Genomic DNA, 15,633 nt, shown 5'->3' with positions numbered 1-15,633 from the left:
TTTCTTCCGGATAGGAAAGGGAAATAGAAACATAGAATTCAATCTCATCGCCCCAGCCGTTTACAGGTCAGAGTTTAAGATCAGGCACAGGAGAATCAAGGTGCCAAGGAAGGTTGAAGGCCTGAAAAACCAACCTCCCTAATACATGTCTGGCATTTGCCAGAAGGGCAGTCCTGTTGAAAAGGAAATTTGCGCTTTTCGATGGGAAAACGATGGACCCAAAAATACTTTTTACAAACTGCATGAAAGCAAATTAGAGAACTCTTTATGCATACAAAAACGAATTGATAACTAAATATATCAATGAAGAAAATAATCTGAAGAAGATTTAGTTTTTCATTTCTAAATGGTGTTTTGCTTTACTTTATTTTGTTGGGTGTTTTCTGCAAACCCTGTGACCTTGGGGGTTTTTCTAGGGTTTTTTCCAGTTTTCTTCTGTTACAGTTTGTCTGATGTCTTTTTTCTGTTTTTGTTTTTGGGTCTTTCTGGTAAAATGTAAATAATATGTAAATATTGTTTGTGTAAATGACAAGGAAAAGAGATTTGTTCAAAACTATGTATTTTTGATATTAAAAGTAAAAAAAAAAAAGACTGAATCCAGTGATCTGAGTTCAAATCTCAGTGGAACTTGATTTTCAGGGAGAGTAAAAGTCAAACAATGCAACCTTTCCACATCTCGCTAATAGTAGGATGACAGTCCTTGGACTGGTGTGGCCATCTTGCTTCAGGTACAAGTGAGACCGGAGAGGAGTGTCTTGACCATCCCCGGAGTGATCTAAGAAACGACTAATATTGACAAGGAGTAAAATGGTTTTGACTTAATGATGGATTCACACTTTGAATGCTGTTTTATAATCACCATAAAAATAGAAGTTTGACTGAAATTTCAACTCCGATTCCTGCCGTTAGAGTCTACAGTGTTCGTCATCAATGGACCCATATACTCAATCAGAGGTGCTTGTTGGACGGTCTAAAGGGGAATCTGAAAGTGCTAAGAACTAACCAAATTCACAACTCACTCATGGACACAGGCAGACCTCCATTAGTGGAGTTGGGAAGGGTAGACCCTGATTTGCATGTGGCTTGTGTAAACCAAGACGGATGAAATTAGATTTGTTGGCTAAGTGTAAATGAAAGTGTCTTAAAAAATGGGACGTTAACGACAACTGTACTAAAGTTCATGTGGTCCATCAAAGGCACCAATGACAATGTGAACCTCCATGAATTAGGAAACACCAAATACACATGTCAAATCTACATTAAACTTGAAGCCTGAACAGGAACTTGAAGCCTGGACCCTCAGATTAAAAGTCTGATGCTCTGCCAACTGAGCCATCCAGGCTTCCAAAAAGACACTCTTTCTAACGAAGGTGTGTTTGGGAGAAAACCATAAGAACTTTGGTCATTACCTCAGGTTACGGACTGGAGGAGGGTTGACGCAAAGTTGAATGTAGCCTTGGACAATCACATATGTTAAAGGGGAATCTGAAAGTGCTAAGAACTAACCAAATTCACAACTCACTCATGGCCACAGGCAGACCTCCATGAATGGATTTGGGAACGGTAGACCCTGATTTGCATGTGGCTTGTGTAAACCAAGACGGATGAAATTAGATTTGTTGGCTAAGTGTAAATGAAAGTGTCCGAATATATGGGAGGTTAACGACAACTGTGCTAAAGTACATGTTCCCAGAACATGCAGGCCACCAAACGCACTAATGGCAACAATCACAATGTGAACCTCCATGAATTAGGAAAGACCAAATACACATGTCAAATCTACATTAAACTCGAAGCCTGAACAGGGACTTGAACCCCGGACCCTCAGATTAAGAGTCTGATGCTCTGCCGACTGAGCCATCCAGGCTTCAAAGAAGGCTTTCTTTCTAACGAAGGTGTGTTTGGGAGAAAACCATAAGAACTTTGGTCATTACCTCAGGTTACGGACTGGAGGTGGGTTGACGCAAAGTTGAATGTAGCCTTGGACAATCACATATGTTAAAGGGGAATCTGAAAGTGCTAAGAACTAACCAAATTCACAACTCACTCATGGCCACAGGCAGACCTCCATGAATGGATTTGGGAACGGTAGACCCTGATTTGCATGTGGCTTGTGTAAACCAAGACGGATGAAATTAGATTTATTGGCTAAGTGTAAATGAAAGTGTCCTAATAAATGGGACGTTAGCGACAACTGTACTAAAGTACATGTTCCCAGAACATGCGGCCCACCAAATGCACCAATGACAATGTGAACCTCCATAAATGACGACAAACCTAACGGACAAGTCACAATAACATTAAACATCACGCCTGAACAGGGACTTGAACCCTGGACCCTCAGATTAAAAGTCTGATGCTCTGCCGACTGAGCCATCCAGGCTTCGAAAAAGGCATTCTTTCTAACAAAAGTGTGTTTGGGAGAAAACCATAAGAACTTTGGTCATTACCTCAGGTTACGGACTGGAGGTGGGTTGACGCAAAGTTGAATGTAGCCTTGGACAATCACATATGTTAAAGGGGAATCTGAAAGTGCTAAGAACTAACCAAATTCACAACTCACTCATGGCCACAGGCAGACCTCCAAGAATGGATTTGGGAACGGTAGAACCTGATTTGCATGTGGCTTGTGTAAACCAAGACGGATGAAATTAGATTTGTTGGCTAAGTGTAAATGAAAGTGTCCGAATATATGGGAGGTTAACGACAACTGTGCTAAAGTACATGTTCCCAGAACATGCAGGCCACCAAATGCACTAATGGCAACAATCACAACTTGAACCTCCATGAATTAGGAAAGACCAAATACACATGTCAAATCTACATTAAACTTGAACCCTGAACAGGGACTTGAACCCTGGACCCTCAGATTAAGAGTCTGATGCTCTGCCGACTGAGCCATCCAGGCTTCGAAAAAAAGTGTTCTTTCTAACGAAAGTGTTTTTGGGAGAAAACCATAAGAACTTTGTCCATGACCTCAGATTCTGGACAGGAGGAGAGTTGACACAAAGTTGAATGTAGCCTTGGACAATCACAGATGTTAACCTTTTAAAAACGAGGCCTATTTGCAGGCCTCAGCTCGAATAAAGATAAGAAATACCTAATTAATTGTATAAAAAAAAAAAAAAAAAAAAAAAAAAAACTTTTTTTATATATTTTTGAGATGAGAAAAATCATGGAACTATCAGAATACATGTTACTGGTTCACATAAGATAAGGATGGAACACAGCAGAACTTGGAAAACTCAAAAGCTCGATCTTGAAAAACAGCACTTTTAGGGTATTGTTTTTTGGAAAGTATGGGTATCCAAGACTTTTAATATGCTGGGCTCTTAGAACAACTGATATAGGCTCTATATACACAGCTATACATAGATACAGTGAAACATTTATGAAATATAGAGCATTTCAAATTAGAAAACTGATCAAATACTCCAAGATTTGAATAAAAAAGTATTTTTAAAATTCAAAAACACTCTATATCACTTCTATGTATCACTCATGATGTTCATTGAATCAATAGACCGAAGATTGGACCTTTTTTGAGTGTTTTAAGCTCTTTCTATGCCCTTTTTAGTTATTTAGTTTAAGGTCAAATCCTGCTTCGACTCTCTGTTCAGGGCTGTATCTCAGCCCCCCCTTCTCCGATTTTCACCATTGAGACATCCTTCGAACCGTAGGAGCCAATAGAATTGCCTGGAATTGAAAGCTAGATGATTGACAGCACTATTAGCCAATAAAGCTCAAAAAGGTCCAGCTCTGAAATCTGATTTGCTGAGCTTCCAACCCTCCCAAGAATCCGAGGAGTGTCGGAGAGACACGAATCGAACGGATTCACACGGAGCACCAGCAGCTGGACAAACATGCGTTGGAAGTACGGAGATATTCCATTTTTTCGCTGAGATTCGACCAAAAGTAAGTACAATATTCGATGAAAGCTGTGTGACTTTTTGTGTTCGAAGCTGAATATCTCTGCGATGGTTTACCGGGGAGAGAAATGGAAACTATGTCCGTAATCTCCGTCAGGCGCTCGTGCTTTTTCATGCTGCATGTTTGTAGGTAGCACGTTGCTAACGGAGTGTAGCAGCCTTTTTCTCCGGTCTGTCCCAGTCATATCGAGTATGATTTATGATATTTTGTTATTTGTTTGCTTGGCTGATGGGAGATGTGTTTGTCTCATGTAGAAGTGACCTAGTTCATGTTGTTCCCAGGACGCTGAGGTTTCTGCAGAACTATAACATCACTATATTCGTTCTTCGTGGGTTCTCTGCCAGTTACTTTTAACACAAAACTCTCTAAGTTTTGATGTACTCTGCGTCCAAATGGGGGACCCTCGGGTGGATCTGGTTTAAGGGTGAATGTGAAAGTGCTAAGAACTAACCAAATTCACAACTCACTCATGGTCACAGGCAGACCTCCATGAATGGATTTGGGAACGGTAGACCCTGATTTGCATGTGGCTTGTGTAAACCAAGACGGATGAAATTAGATTTGTTGGCTAAGTGTAAATGAAAGTGTCCGAATATATGGGAGGTTAACGACAACTGTGCTAAAGTACATGTTCCCAGAACATGCAGGCCACCAAACGCACTAATGGCAACAATCACAATGTGAACCTCCATGAATTAGGAAAGACCAAATACACATGTCAAATCTACATTAAACTCAAAGCCTGAACAGGGACTTGAACCCCGGACCCTCAGATTAAGAGTCTGATGCTCTGCCGACTGAGCCATCCAGGCTTCAAAGAAGGCTTTCTTTCTAACGAAGGTGTGTTTGGGAGAAAACCATAAGAACTTTGGTCATTACCTCAGGTTACGGACTGGAGGTGGGTTGACGCAAAGTTGAATGTAGCCTTGGACAATGACATATGTTAAAGGGGAATCTGAAAGTGCTAAGAACTAACCAAATTCACAACTCACTCATGGCCACAGGCAGACCTCCAAAAATGGATTTGGGAACGGTAGACCCTGATTTGCATGTGGCTTGTGTAAACCAAGATGGATGAAATTAGATTTGTTGGCTAAGTGTAAATGAAAGTGTCCGAATATATGGGAGGTTAACGACAACTGTGCTAAAGTACATGTTCCCAGAACATGCAGGCCACCAAATGCACTAATGGCAACAATCACAACTTGAACCTCCATGAATTAGGAAAGACCAAATACACATGTCAAATCTACATTAAACTTGAAGCCTGAACAGGGACTTGAACCCCGGACCCTCAGATTAACAGTCTGATGCTCTGCCGACTGAGCCATCCAGGCTTCGAAAAAGGCATTCTTTCTAACGAAAGTGTGTTTGGGAGAAAACCATAAGAACTTCGTCCATGACCTCAGATTCTGGACTGGAGGAGAGTTGACACAGAGTTGAATGTAGCCTTGGACAATCACAGATGTTAAGGGTGAATGTGAAAGTGCAAAGAACTAACCAAATTCACAACTCACTCATGGCCACAGGCAGACCTCCATGAGTGGATTTGGGAACGGTAGACCCTGATTTGCATGTGGCTTCTGTAAACTAAGACGGATGAAATTAGATTTATTGGCTAAGTGTAAATGAAAGTGTCCTAATAAATGGGACGTTAGCGACAACTGTACTAAAGTACATGTTCCCAGAACATGCGGCCCACCAAATGCACCAATGACAATGTGAACCTCCATAAATGACGACAAACCTAACGGACAAGTCACAATAACATTAAACATCATGCCTGAACAGGGACTTGAACCCTGGACCCTCAGATTAAAAGTCTGATGCTCTGCCGACTGAGCCATCCAGGCTTCGAAAAAGACATTCTTTCTAACGAAAGTGTGTTTGGGAGAAAACCATAAGAACTTTGGTCATTACCTCAGGTTACGGACTGGAGGTGGGTTGACGCAAAGTTGAATGTAGCCTTGGACAATCACATATGTTAAAGGGGAATCTGAAAGTGCTAAGAACTAACCAAATTCACAACTCACTCATGGCCACAGGCAGACCTCCAAGAATGGATTTGGGAACGGTAGACCCTGATTTGCATGTGGCTTGTGTAAACCAAGACGGATGAAATTAGATTTATTGGCTAAGTGTAAATGAAAGTGTGCTAATAAATGTGCCGTTAGCGACAACTGTACTAAAGTACATGTTCCCAGAACATGCAGGCCACCAAACGCACTAATGGCAACAATCACAATGTGAACCTCCATGAATTAGGAAAGACCAAATACACATGTCAAATCTACATTAAACATCACGCCTGAACAGGTACTTGAACCCTGGACCCTCAGATTAAAAGTCTGATGCTCTGCCGACTGAGCCATCCAGGCTTCGAAAATGGAATTCTTTCTAACGAAAGTGTGTTTGGGAGAAAACCATAAGAACTTTGTCCATTCCCTCAGATTCAGGACTGGAGGAGGGTTGACGCAAAGTTGAATGTAGCCTTGGACAATCACAGATGTTAAAGGGGAATCTGAAAGTGCAAAGAACTAACCAAATTCACAACTCACTCATGGCCACAGGCAGACCTCCATGAGTGGATTTGGGAACGGTAGACCCTGATTTGCATGTGGCTTCTGTAAACTAAGACGGATGAAATTAGATTTATTGGCTAAGTGTAAATGAAAGTGTGCTAATAAATGTGCCGTTAGCGACAACTGTACTAAAGTACATGTTCCCAGAACATGCGGTCCACCAAATGCACCAATGACAATGTGAACCTCCATAAATGACGACAAACATAACGGACAAGTCACAATAACATCACGCCTGAACAGGGACTTGAACCCTGGACCCTCAGATTAAAAGTCTGATGCTCTGCCGACTGAGCCATCCAGGCTTCGAAAATGGCATTCTTTCTAACCAAAGTGTTTTTGGGAGAAAACCATAAGAACTTTGTCCATTACCTCAGATTCTGGACTGGAGGAGGGTTGACGCAAAGTTGAATGTAGCCTTGGACAATCACAGATGTTAAAGGGGAATCTGAAAGTGCAGAGAACTAACCAAATTCACAACTCACTCATGGCCACAGGCAGACCTCCATGAGTGGATTTGGGAACGGTAGACCCTGATTTGCATGTGGCTTCTGTAAACTAAGACGATTGAAATTAGATTTGTTGGCTAAGTGTAAATGAAAGTGTCCGAATATATGGGACGTTAACGACAACTGTGCTAAAGTACATGTTCCCAGAACATGCGGTCCATCAAATGCATTAATGGAAACATTCACAATGTGAACCTCCATGAATTAGGAAAGACCAAATACACATGTCAAACCTACATTACACTTGAAGCCTGAACAGGGACTTGAACCCTGGACCCTCAGATTAAAAGTCTGATGCTCTGCCGACTGAGCCATCCAGGCTTTGAAAAAAGTATTCTTTCTAACTAAAGTGTGTTTGGGAGAAAGCCATAAGAACTTTGTCCATTACCTCAGATTCAGGACTGGAGGAGGGTTGACGCAAAGTTGAATGTAGCCTTGGACAATCACAGATGTTAAAGGTGAATGTGAAAGTGCAAAGAACTAACCAAATTCACAACTCACTCATGGCCACAGGTAGACCTCCATGAGTGGATTTGGGAACGGTAGACCCTGATTTGCATGTGGCTTCTGTAAACTAAGACGGATGAAATTAGATCTATTGGCTAAGTGTAAATGAAAGTGTCCTAATAAATGGGCCGTTAGCGACAACTGTACTAAAGTACATGTTCCCAGAACATGCGGTCCACCAAATGCACCAATGACAATGTGAACCTCCATAAATGACGACAAACCTAACGGACAAGTCACAATAACATTAAACATCACGCCTGAACAGGGACTTGAACCCTGGACCCTCAGATTAAAAGTCTGATGCTCTGCCGACTGAGCCATCCAGGCTTCGAAAATGGCATTCTTTCTAACGAAAGTGTGTTTGGGAGAAAACTATAAGAACTTTGTCCATTCCCTCAGATTCAGGACTGGAGGAGGGTTGACGCAAAAGTTGAATGTAGCCTTGGACAATCACAGATGTTAAAGGGGAATCTGAAAATGCAAAGAACTAACCAAATTCACAACTCACTCATGGCCACAGGCAGACCTCCATGAGTGGATTTGGGAACGGTAGACCCTGATTTGCATGTGGCTTCTGTAAACTAAGACGGATGAAATTAGATTTATTGGCTAAGTGTAAATGAAAGTGTCCTAATAAATGTGAGGTTAACGACAACTGTGCTAAAGTACATGTTCCCAGAACATGCAGTCCACCAAATGCATTAATGGCAACATTCACAATGTGAACCTCCATGAATTAGGAAAGACCAAACACCTACATTACACTTGAAGCCTGAACAGGGACTTGAACCCTGGACCCTCAGATTAAGAGTCTGATGCTCTGCCGACTGAGCCATCCAGGCTTCGACAAAAGTATGCTTTCTAACTAAAGTGTGTTTGGGAGAAAGCCATAAGAACTTTGTCCATTACCTCAGATTCAGGACTGGAGGAGGGTTGACGCAAAGTTGAATGTAGCCTTGGACAATCACAGATGTTAAAGGTGAATGTGAAAGTGCAAAGAACTAACCAAATTCACAACTCACTCATGGCCACAGGCAGACCTCCATGAGTGGATTTGGGAACGGTAGACCCTGATTTGCATGTGGCTTCTGTAAACTAAGACGGATGAAATTAGATTTATTGGCTAAGTGTAAATGAAAGTGTCCTAATAAATGGGCCGTTAGCGACAACTGTACTAAAGTACATGTTCCCAGAACATGCGGTCCACCAAATGCATTAATGGCAACATTCACAATGTGAACCTCCATGAATTAGGATAGACCAAATACACATGTCAAACCTACATTAAACTTGTAGCCTGTACAGGGACTTGAACCCTGGACCCTCAGATTAAGAGTCTGATGCTCTGCCAACTGAGCCATCCAGGCTTCGAAAAAAGTATTCTTTCTAACGAAAGTGTGTTTGGGAGAAAACCATAAGAACTTCGTCCATGACCTCAGATTATGGACTGGAGGAGAGTTGACACAAAGTTGAATGTAGCCTTGGACAATCACAGATGTTAAAGATGAATGTGAAAGTGCTAAGAACTAACCAAATTCACAACTCACTCATGGCCACAGGCAGACCTCCATGAGTGGATTTGGGAACGGTAATCCCTGATTTGCATGTGGCTTCTGTAAACTAAAACGGATGAAATTAGATTTATTGGCTAAGTTTAAATGAAAGTGTCCTAATAAATGGGACAATTGCGACAACTGTACTAAAATAGATGTTCCCAGAACACGTGGTCCACCAAATGCATTAATGGCAACATTCACAATGTGAACCTCCATGAATCAGGATAGACCAAATACACATGTCAAACCTACATTAAACTTGAAGCCTGAACAGGGACTTGAACCCTGGACCCTCAGATTAAGAGTCTGATGCTCTGCCAACTGAGCCATCCAGGCTTCGAAAAAAGTATTCTTTCTAACTAAAGTGTGTTTGGGAGAAAGCCATAAGAACTTCGTCCATGACCTCAGATTCAGGACTGGAGGAGGGTTGACGCAAAGTTGAATGTAGCCTTGGACAATCACAGATGTTAAAGGTGAATGTGAAAGTGCAAAGAACTAACCAAATTCACAACTCACTCATGGCCACAGGCAGACCTCCATGAGTGGATTTGGGAACGGTAGACCCTGATTTGCATGTGGCTTCTGTAAACTAAGACGGATGAAATTAGATTTATTGGCTAAGTGTAAATGAAAGTGTCCTAATAAATGGGACGTTAGCGACAACTGTACTAAAGTACATGTTCCCAGAACATGCGGCCCACCAAATGCACCAATGACAATGTGAACCTCCATAAATGACGACAAACCTAACGGACAAGTCACAATAACATTAAACATCACGCCTGAACAGGGACTTGAACCCTGGACCCTCAGATTAAAAGTCTGATGCTCTGCCGACTGAGCCATCCAGGCTTTGAAAAAGGCATTCTTTCTAACAAAAGTGTGTTTGGGAGAAAACCATAAGAACTTTGGTCATTACCTCAGGTTACGGACTGGAGGTGGGTTGACGCAAAGTTGAATGTAGCCTTGGACAATCACATATGTTAAAGGGGAATCTGAAAGTGCTAAGAACTAACCAAATTCACAACTCACTCATGGCCACAGGCAGACCTCCAAGAATGGATTTGGGAACGGTAGAACCTGATTTGCATGTGGCTTGTGTAAACCAAGACGGATGAAATTAGATTTGTTGGCTAAGTGTAAATGAAAGTGTCCGAATATATGGGAGGTTAACGACAACTGTGCTAAAGTACATGTTCCCAGAACATGCAGGCCACCAAATGCACTAATGGCAACAATCACAACTTGAACCTCCATGAATTAGGAAAGACCAAATACACATGTCAAATCTACATTAAACTTGAACCCTGAACAGGGACTTGAACCCTGGACCCTCAGATTAAGAGTCTGATGCTCTGCCGACTGAGCCATCCAGGCTTCGAAAAAAAGTGTTCTTTCTAACGAAAGTGTTTTTGGGAGAAAACCATAAGAACTTTGTCCATGACCTCAGATTCTGGACAGGAGGAGAGTTGACACAAAGTTGAATGTAGCCTTGGACAATCACAGATGTTAACCTTTTAAAAACGAGGCCTATTTGCAGGCCTCAGCTCGAATAAAGATAAGAAATACCTAATTAATTGTATAAAAAAAAAAAAACAAAAAAAAAAAAAACTTTTTTTATATATTTTTGAGATGAGAAAAATCATGGAACTATCAGAATACATGTTACTGGTTCACATAAGATAAGGATGGAACACAGCAGAACTTGGAAAACTCAAAAGCTCGATCTTGAAAAACAGCACTTTTAGGGTATTGTTTTTTGGAAAGTATGGGTATCCAAGACTTTTAATATGCTGGGCTCTTAGAACAACTGATATAGGCTCTATATACACAGCTATACATAGATACAGTGAAACATTTATGAAATATAGAGCATTTCAAATTAGAAAACTGATCAAATACTCCAAGATTTGAATAAAAAAGTATTTTTAAAATTCAAAAACACTCTATATCACTTCTATGTATCACTCATGATGTTCATTGAATCAATAGACCGAAGATTGGACCTTTTTTGAGTGTTTTAAGCTCTTTCTATGCCCTTTTTAGTTATTTAGTTTAAGGTCAAATCCTGCTTCGACTCTCTGTTCAGGGCTGTATCTCAGCCCCCCCTTCTCCGATTTTCACCATTGAGACATCCTTCGAACCGTAGGAGCCAATAGAATTGCCTGGAATTGAAAGCTAGATGATTGACAGCACTATTAGCCAATAAAGCTCAAAAAGGTCCAGCTCTGAAATCTGATTTGCTGAGCTTCCAACCCTCCCAAGAATCCGAGGAGTGTCGAAGAGACACGAATCGAACGGATTCACACGGAGCACCAGCAGCTGGACAAACATGCGTTGGAAGTACGGAGATATTCCATTTTTTCGCTGAGATTCGACCAAAAGTAAGTACAATATTCGATGAAAGCTGTGTGACTTTTTGTGTTCGAAGCTGAATATCTCTGCGATGGTTTACCGGGGAGAGAAATGGAAACTATGTCCGTAATCTCCGTCAGGCGCTCGTGCTTTTTCATGCTGCATGTTTGTAGGTAGCACGTTGCTAACGGAGTGTAGCAGCCTTTTTCTCCGGTCTGTCCCAGTCATATCGAGTATGATTTATGATATTTTGTTATTTGTTTGCTTGGCTGATGGGAGATGTGTTTGTCTCATGTAGAAGTGACCTAGTTCATGTTGTTCCCAGGACGCTGAGGTTTCTGCAGAACTATAACATCACTATATTCGTTCTTCGTGGGTTCTCTGCCAGTTACTTTTAACACAAAACTCTCTAAGTTTTGATGTACTCTGCGTCCAAATGGGGGACCCTCGGGTGTATCTGGTTTAAGGGTGAATGTGAAAGTGCTAAGAACTAACCAAATTCACAACTCACTCATGGTCACAGGCAGACCTCCATGAATGGATTTGGGAACGGTAGACCCTGATTTGCATGTGGCTTGTGTAAACCAAGACGGATGAAATTAGATTTGTTGGCTAAGTGTAAATGAAAGTGTCCGAATATATGGGAGGTTAACGACAACTGTGCTAAAGTACATGTTCCCAGAACATGCAGGCCACCAAACGCACTAATGGCAACAATCACAATGTGAACCTCCATGAATTAGGAAAGACCAAATACACATGTCAAATCTACATTAAACTCGAAGCCTGAACAGGGACTTGAACCCCGGACCCTCAGATTAAGAGTCTGATGCTCTGCCGACTGAGCCATCCAGGCTTCAAAGAAGGCTTTCTTTCTAACGAAGGTGTGTTTGGGAGAAAACCATAAGAACTTTGGTCATTACCTCAGGTTACGGACTGGAGGTGGGTTGACGCAAAGTTGAATGTAGCCTTGGACAATGACATATGTTAAAGGGGAATCTGAAAGTGCTAAGAACTAACCAAATTCACAACTCACTCATGGCCACAGGCAGACCTCCAAGAATGGATTTGGGAACGGTAGACCCTGATTTGCATGTGGCTTGTGTAAACCAAGACGGATGAAATTAGATTTGTTGGCTAAGTGTAAATGAAAGTGTCCGAATATATGGGAGGTTAACGACAACTGTGCTAAAGTACATGTTCCCAGAACATGCAGGCCACCAAATGCACTAATGGCAACAATCACAACTTGAACCTCCATGAATTAGGAAAGACCAAATACACATGTCAAATCTACATTAAACTTGAAGCCTGAACAGGGACTTGAACCCCGGACCCTCAGATTAAGAGTCTGATGCTCTGCCGACTGAGCCATCCAGGCTTCGAAAAAGGCATTCTTTCTAACGAAAGTGTGTTTGGGAGAAAACCATAAGAACTTCGTCCATGACCTCAGATTCTGGACTGGAGGAGAGTTGACACAGAGTTGAATGTAGCCTTGGACAATCACAGATGTTAAGGGTGAATGTGAAAGTGCAAAGAACTAACCAAATTCACAACTCACTCATGGCCACAGGCAGACCTCCATGAGTGGATTTGGGAACGGTAGACCCTGATTTGCATGTGGCTTCTGTAAACTAAGACGGATGAAATTAGATTTATTGGCTAAGTGTAAATGAAAGTGTCCTAATAAATGGGCCGTTAGCGACAACTGTACTAAAGTACATGTTCCCAGAACATGCGGCACACCAAATGCACCAATGACAATGTGAACCTCCATAAATGACGACAAACCTAACGGACAAGTCACAATAACATTAAACATCACGCCTGAACAGGGACTTGAACCCTGGACCCTCAGATTAAAAGTCTGATGCTCTGCCGACTGAGCAATCCAGGGTTCAAAAAAGGCATTCTTTCTAACTAAAGTGTGTTTGGGAGAAAGCCATAAGAACTTCGTCCATGACCTCAGATTCAGGACTGGAGGAGGGTTGACGCAAAGTTGAATGTAGCCTTGGACAATCACAGATGTTAAAGGTGAATGTGAAAGTGCAAAGAACTAACCAAATTCACAACTCACTCATGGCCACAGGCAGACCTCCATGAGTGGATTTGGGAACGGTAGACCCTGATTTGCATGTGGCTTCTGTAAACTAAGACGGATGAAATTAGATTTATTGGCTAAGTGTAAATGAAAGTGTCCTAATAAATGGGACGTTAGCGACAACTGTACTAAAGTACATGTTCCCAGAACATGCGGCCCACCAAATGCACCAATGACAATGTGAACCTCCATAAATGACGACAAACCTAACGGACAAGTCACAATAACATTAAACATCATGCCTGAACAGGGACTTGAACCCTGGACCCTCAGATTAAAAGTCTGATGCTCTGCCGACTGAGCCATCCAGGCTTCGAAAAAGACATTCTTTCTAACAAAAGTGTGTTTGGGAGAAAACCATAAGAACTTTGGTCATTACCTCAGGTTACGGACTGGAGGTGGGTTGACGCAAAGTTGAATGTAGCCTTGGACAATCACATATGTTAAAGGGGAATCTGAAAGTGCTAAGAACTAACCAAATTCACAACTCACTCATGGCCACAGGCAGACCTCCAAGAATGGATTTGGGAACGGTAGACCCTGATTTGCATGTGGCTTGTGTAAACCAAGACGGATGAAATTAGATTTATTGGCTAAGTGTAAATGAAAGTGTGCTAATAAATGTGCCGTTAGCGACAACTGTACTAAAGTACATGTTCCCAGAACATGCAGGCCACCAAACGCACTAATGGCAACAATCACAATGTGAACCTCCATGAATTAGGAAAGACCAAATACACATGTCAAATCTACATTAAACATCACGCCTGAACAGGTACTTGAACCCTGGACCCTCAGATTAAAAGTCTGATGCTCTGCCGACTGAGCCATCCAGGCTTCGAAAATGGAATTCTTTCTAACGAAAGTGTGTTTGGGAGAAAACCATAAGAACTTTGTCCATTCCCTCAGATTCAGGACTGGAGGAGGGTTGACGCAAAGTTGAATGTAGCCTTGGACAATCACAGATGTTAAAGGGGAATCTGAAAGTGCAAAGAACTAACCAAATTCACAACTCACTCATGGCCACAGGCAGACCTCCATGAGTGGATTTGGGAACGGTAGACCCTGATTTGCATGTGGCTTCTGTAAACTAAGACGGATGAAATTAGATTTATTGGCAAAGTGTAAATGAAAGTGTGCTAATAAATGTGCCGTTAGCGACAACTGTACTAAAGTACATGTTCCCAGAACATGCGGTCCACCAAATGCACCAATGACAATGTGAACCTCCATAAATGACGACAAACATAACGGACAAGTCACAATAACATCACGCCTGAACAGGGACTTGAACCCTGGACCCTCAGATTAAAAGTCTGATGCTCTGCCGACTGAGCCATCCAGGCTTCGAAAATGGCATTCTTTCTAACCAAAGTGTTTTTGGGAGAAAACCATAAGAACTTTGTCCATTACCTCAGATTCTGGACTGGAGGAGGGTTGACGCAAAGTTGAATGTAGCCTTGGACAATCACAGATGTTAAAGGGGAATCTGAAAGTGCAGAGAACTAACCAAATTTACAACTCACTCATGGCCACAGGCAGACCTCCATGAGTGGATTTGGGAACGGTAGACCCTGATTTGCATGTGGCTTCTGTAAACTAAGACGATTGAAATTAGATTTGTTGGCTAAGTGTAAATGAAAGTGTCCGAATATATGGGACGTTAACGACAACTGTGCTAAAGTACATGTTCCCAGAACATGCGGTCAACCAAATGCATTAATGGAAACATTCACAATGTGAACCTCCATGAATTAGGAAAGACCAAATACACATGTCAAACCTACATTACACTTGAAGCCTGAACAGGGACTTGAACCCTGGACCCTCAGATTAAGAGTCTGATGCTCTGCCGACTGAGCCATCCAGGCTTTGAAAAAAGTATTCTTTCTAACTAAAGTGTGTTTGGGAGAAAGCCATAAGAACTTTGTCCATTACCTCAGATTCAGGACTGGAGGAGGGTTGACGCAAAGTTGAATGTAGCCTTGGACAATCACAGATGTTAAAGGTGAATGTGAAAGTGCAAAGAACTAACCAAATTCACAACTCACTCATGGCCACAGGTAGACCTCCATGAGTGGATTTGGGAA

General features: G+C 41.8%; 23 non-coding genes across 23 annotated transcripts; all 23 read right to left on the bottom strand.

Annotated features, from left to right (window-relative positions):
- Positions 1-1,269: 1,269 nt before the first annotated feature.
- trnak-uuu (transfer RNA lysine (anticodon UUU)) lies at positions 1,270-1,342 on the bottom strand. Its single transcript has one exon. It is a non-coding gene; the product is annotated as a tRNA-Lys (tRNA).
- Positions 1,343-1,794: 452 nt separating this feature from the next.
- trnak-cuu (transfer RNA lysine (anticodon CUU)) lies at positions 1,795-1,867 on the bottom strand. Its single transcript has one exon. It is a non-coding gene; the product is annotated as a tRNA-Lys (tRNA).
- A 443-nt stretch (positions 1,868-2,310) lies between these two features.
- Positions 2,311-2,383, bottom strand: trnak-uuu (transfer RNA lysine (anticodon UUU)). Its single transcript has one exon. It is a non-coding gene; the product is annotated as a tRNA-Lys (tRNA).
- Positions 2,384-2,832: 449 nt separating this feature from the next.
- trnak-cuu (transfer RNA lysine (anticodon CUU)) lies at positions 2,833-2,908 on the bottom strand. The gene has a single exon. It is a non-coding gene; the product is annotated as a tRNA-Lys (tRNA).
- Positions 2,909-4,669: 1,761 nt separating this feature from the next.
- trnak-cuu (transfer RNA lysine (anticodon CUU)) lies at positions 4,670-4,742 on the bottom strand. Its single transcript has one exon. It is a non-coding gene; the product is annotated as a tRNA-Lys (tRNA).
- Positions 4,743-5,194: 452 nt separating this feature from the next.
- On the bottom strand, positions 5,195-5,267 carry trnan-guu (transfer RNA asparagine (anticodon GUU)). Its single transcript has one exon. It is a non-coding gene; the product is annotated as a tRNA-Asn (tRNA).
- A 443-nt stretch (positions 5,268-5,710) lies between these two features.
- Positions 5,711-5,783, bottom strand: trnak-uuu (transfer RNA lysine (anticodon UUU)). The gene has a single exon. It is a non-coding gene; the product is annotated as a tRNA-Lys (tRNA).
- A 452-nt stretch (positions 5,784-6,235) lies between these two features.
- On the bottom strand, positions 6,236-6,308 carry trnak-uuu (transfer RNA lysine (anticodon UUU)). The gene has a single exon. It is a non-coding gene; the product is annotated as a tRNA-Lys (tRNA).
- Positions 6,309-6,744: 436 nt separating this feature from the next.
- On the bottom strand, positions 6,745-6,817 carry trnak-uuu (transfer RNA lysine (anticodon UUU)). Its single transcript has one exon. It is a non-coding gene; the product is annotated as a tRNA-Lys (tRNA).
- A 452-nt stretch (positions 6,818-7,269) lies between these two features.
- Positions 7,270-7,342, bottom strand: trnak-uuu (transfer RNA lysine (anticodon UUU)). Its single transcript has one exon. It is a non-coding gene; the product is annotated as a tRNA-Lys (tRNA).
- A 443-nt stretch (positions 7,343-7,785) lies between these two features.
- Positions 7,786-7,858, bottom strand: trnak-uuu (transfer RNA lysine (anticodon UUU)). Its single transcript has one exon. It is a non-coding gene; the product is annotated as a tRNA-Lys (tRNA).
- Positions 7,859-8,300: 442 nt separating this feature from the next.
- trnak-cuu (transfer RNA lysine (anticodon CUU)) lies at positions 8,301-8,373 on the bottom strand. Its single transcript has one exon. It is a non-coding gene; the product is annotated as a tRNA-Lys (tRNA).
- Positions 8,374-8,825: 452 nt separating this feature from the next.
- On the bottom strand, positions 8,826-8,898 carry trnak-cuu (transfer RNA lysine (anticodon CUU)). The gene has a single exon. It is a non-coding gene; the product is annotated as a tRNA-Lys (tRNA).
- A 452-nt stretch (positions 8,899-9,350) lies between these two features.
- trnak-cuu (transfer RNA lysine (anticodon CUU)) lies at positions 9,351-9,423 on the bottom strand. The gene has a single exon. It is a non-coding gene; the product is annotated as a tRNA-Lys (tRNA).
- A 443-nt stretch (positions 9,424-9,866) lies between these two features.
- On the bottom strand, positions 9,867-9,939 carry trnak-uuu (transfer RNA lysine (anticodon UUU)). The gene has a single exon. It is a non-coding gene; the product is annotated as a tRNA-Lys (tRNA).
- A 449-nt stretch (positions 9,940-10,388) lies between these two features.
- Positions 10,389-10,464, bottom strand: trnak-cuu (transfer RNA lysine (anticodon CUU)). The gene has a single exon. It is a non-coding gene; the product is annotated as a tRNA-Lys (tRNA).
- A 1,761-nt stretch (positions 10,465-12,225) lies between these two features.
- trnak-cuu (transfer RNA lysine (anticodon CUU)) lies at positions 12,226-12,298 on the bottom strand. The gene has a single exon. It is a non-coding gene; the product is annotated as a tRNA-Lys (tRNA).
- A 452-nt stretch (positions 12,299-12,750) lies between these two features.
- Positions 12,751-12,823, bottom strand: trnak-cuu (transfer RNA lysine (anticodon CUU)). The gene has a single exon. It is a non-coding gene; the product is annotated as a tRNA-Lys (tRNA).
- A 443-nt stretch (positions 12,824-13,266) lies between these two features.
- On the bottom strand, positions 13,267-13,339 carry trnak-uuu (transfer RNA lysine (anticodon UUU)). Its single transcript has one exon. It is a non-coding gene; the product is annotated as a tRNA-Lys (tRNA).
- Positions 13,340-13,782: 443 nt separating this feature from the next.
- Positions 13,783-13,855, bottom strand: trnak-uuu (transfer RNA lysine (anticodon UUU)). Its single transcript has one exon. It is a non-coding gene; the product is annotated as a tRNA-Lys (tRNA).
- A 452-nt stretch (positions 13,856-14,307) lies between these two features.
- On the bottom strand, positions 14,308-14,380 carry trnak-uuu (transfer RNA lysine (anticodon UUU)). The gene has a single exon. It is a non-coding gene; the product is annotated as a tRNA-Lys (tRNA).
- Positions 14,381-14,816: 436 nt separating this feature from the next.
- trnak-uuu (transfer RNA lysine (anticodon UUU)) lies at positions 14,817-14,889 on the bottom strand. Its single transcript has one exon. It is a non-coding gene; the product is annotated as a tRNA-Lys (tRNA).
- Positions 14,890-15,341: 452 nt separating this feature from the next.
- trnak-cuu (transfer RNA lysine (anticodon CUU)) lies at positions 15,342-15,414 on the bottom strand. Its single transcript has one exon. It is a non-coding gene; the product is annotated as a tRNA-Lys (tRNA).
- Positions 15,415-15,633: the final 219 nt, after the last annotated feature.

This window comes from Cebidichthys violaceus, unplaced genomic scaffold, assembly GCF_023349555.1.
Source record: "Cebidichthys violaceus isolate CVI_PGR_0920_01 unplaced genomic scaffold, fCebVio1.0.p SCAF_9, whole genome shotgun sequence".
Classification (NCBI taxonomy): domain Eukaryota; kingdom Metazoa; phylum Chordata; class Actinopteri; order Perciformes; family Stichaeidae; genus Cebidichthys; species Cebidichthys violaceus.
This window is presented reverse-complemented; position numbering and strand designations above follow the sequence as displayed.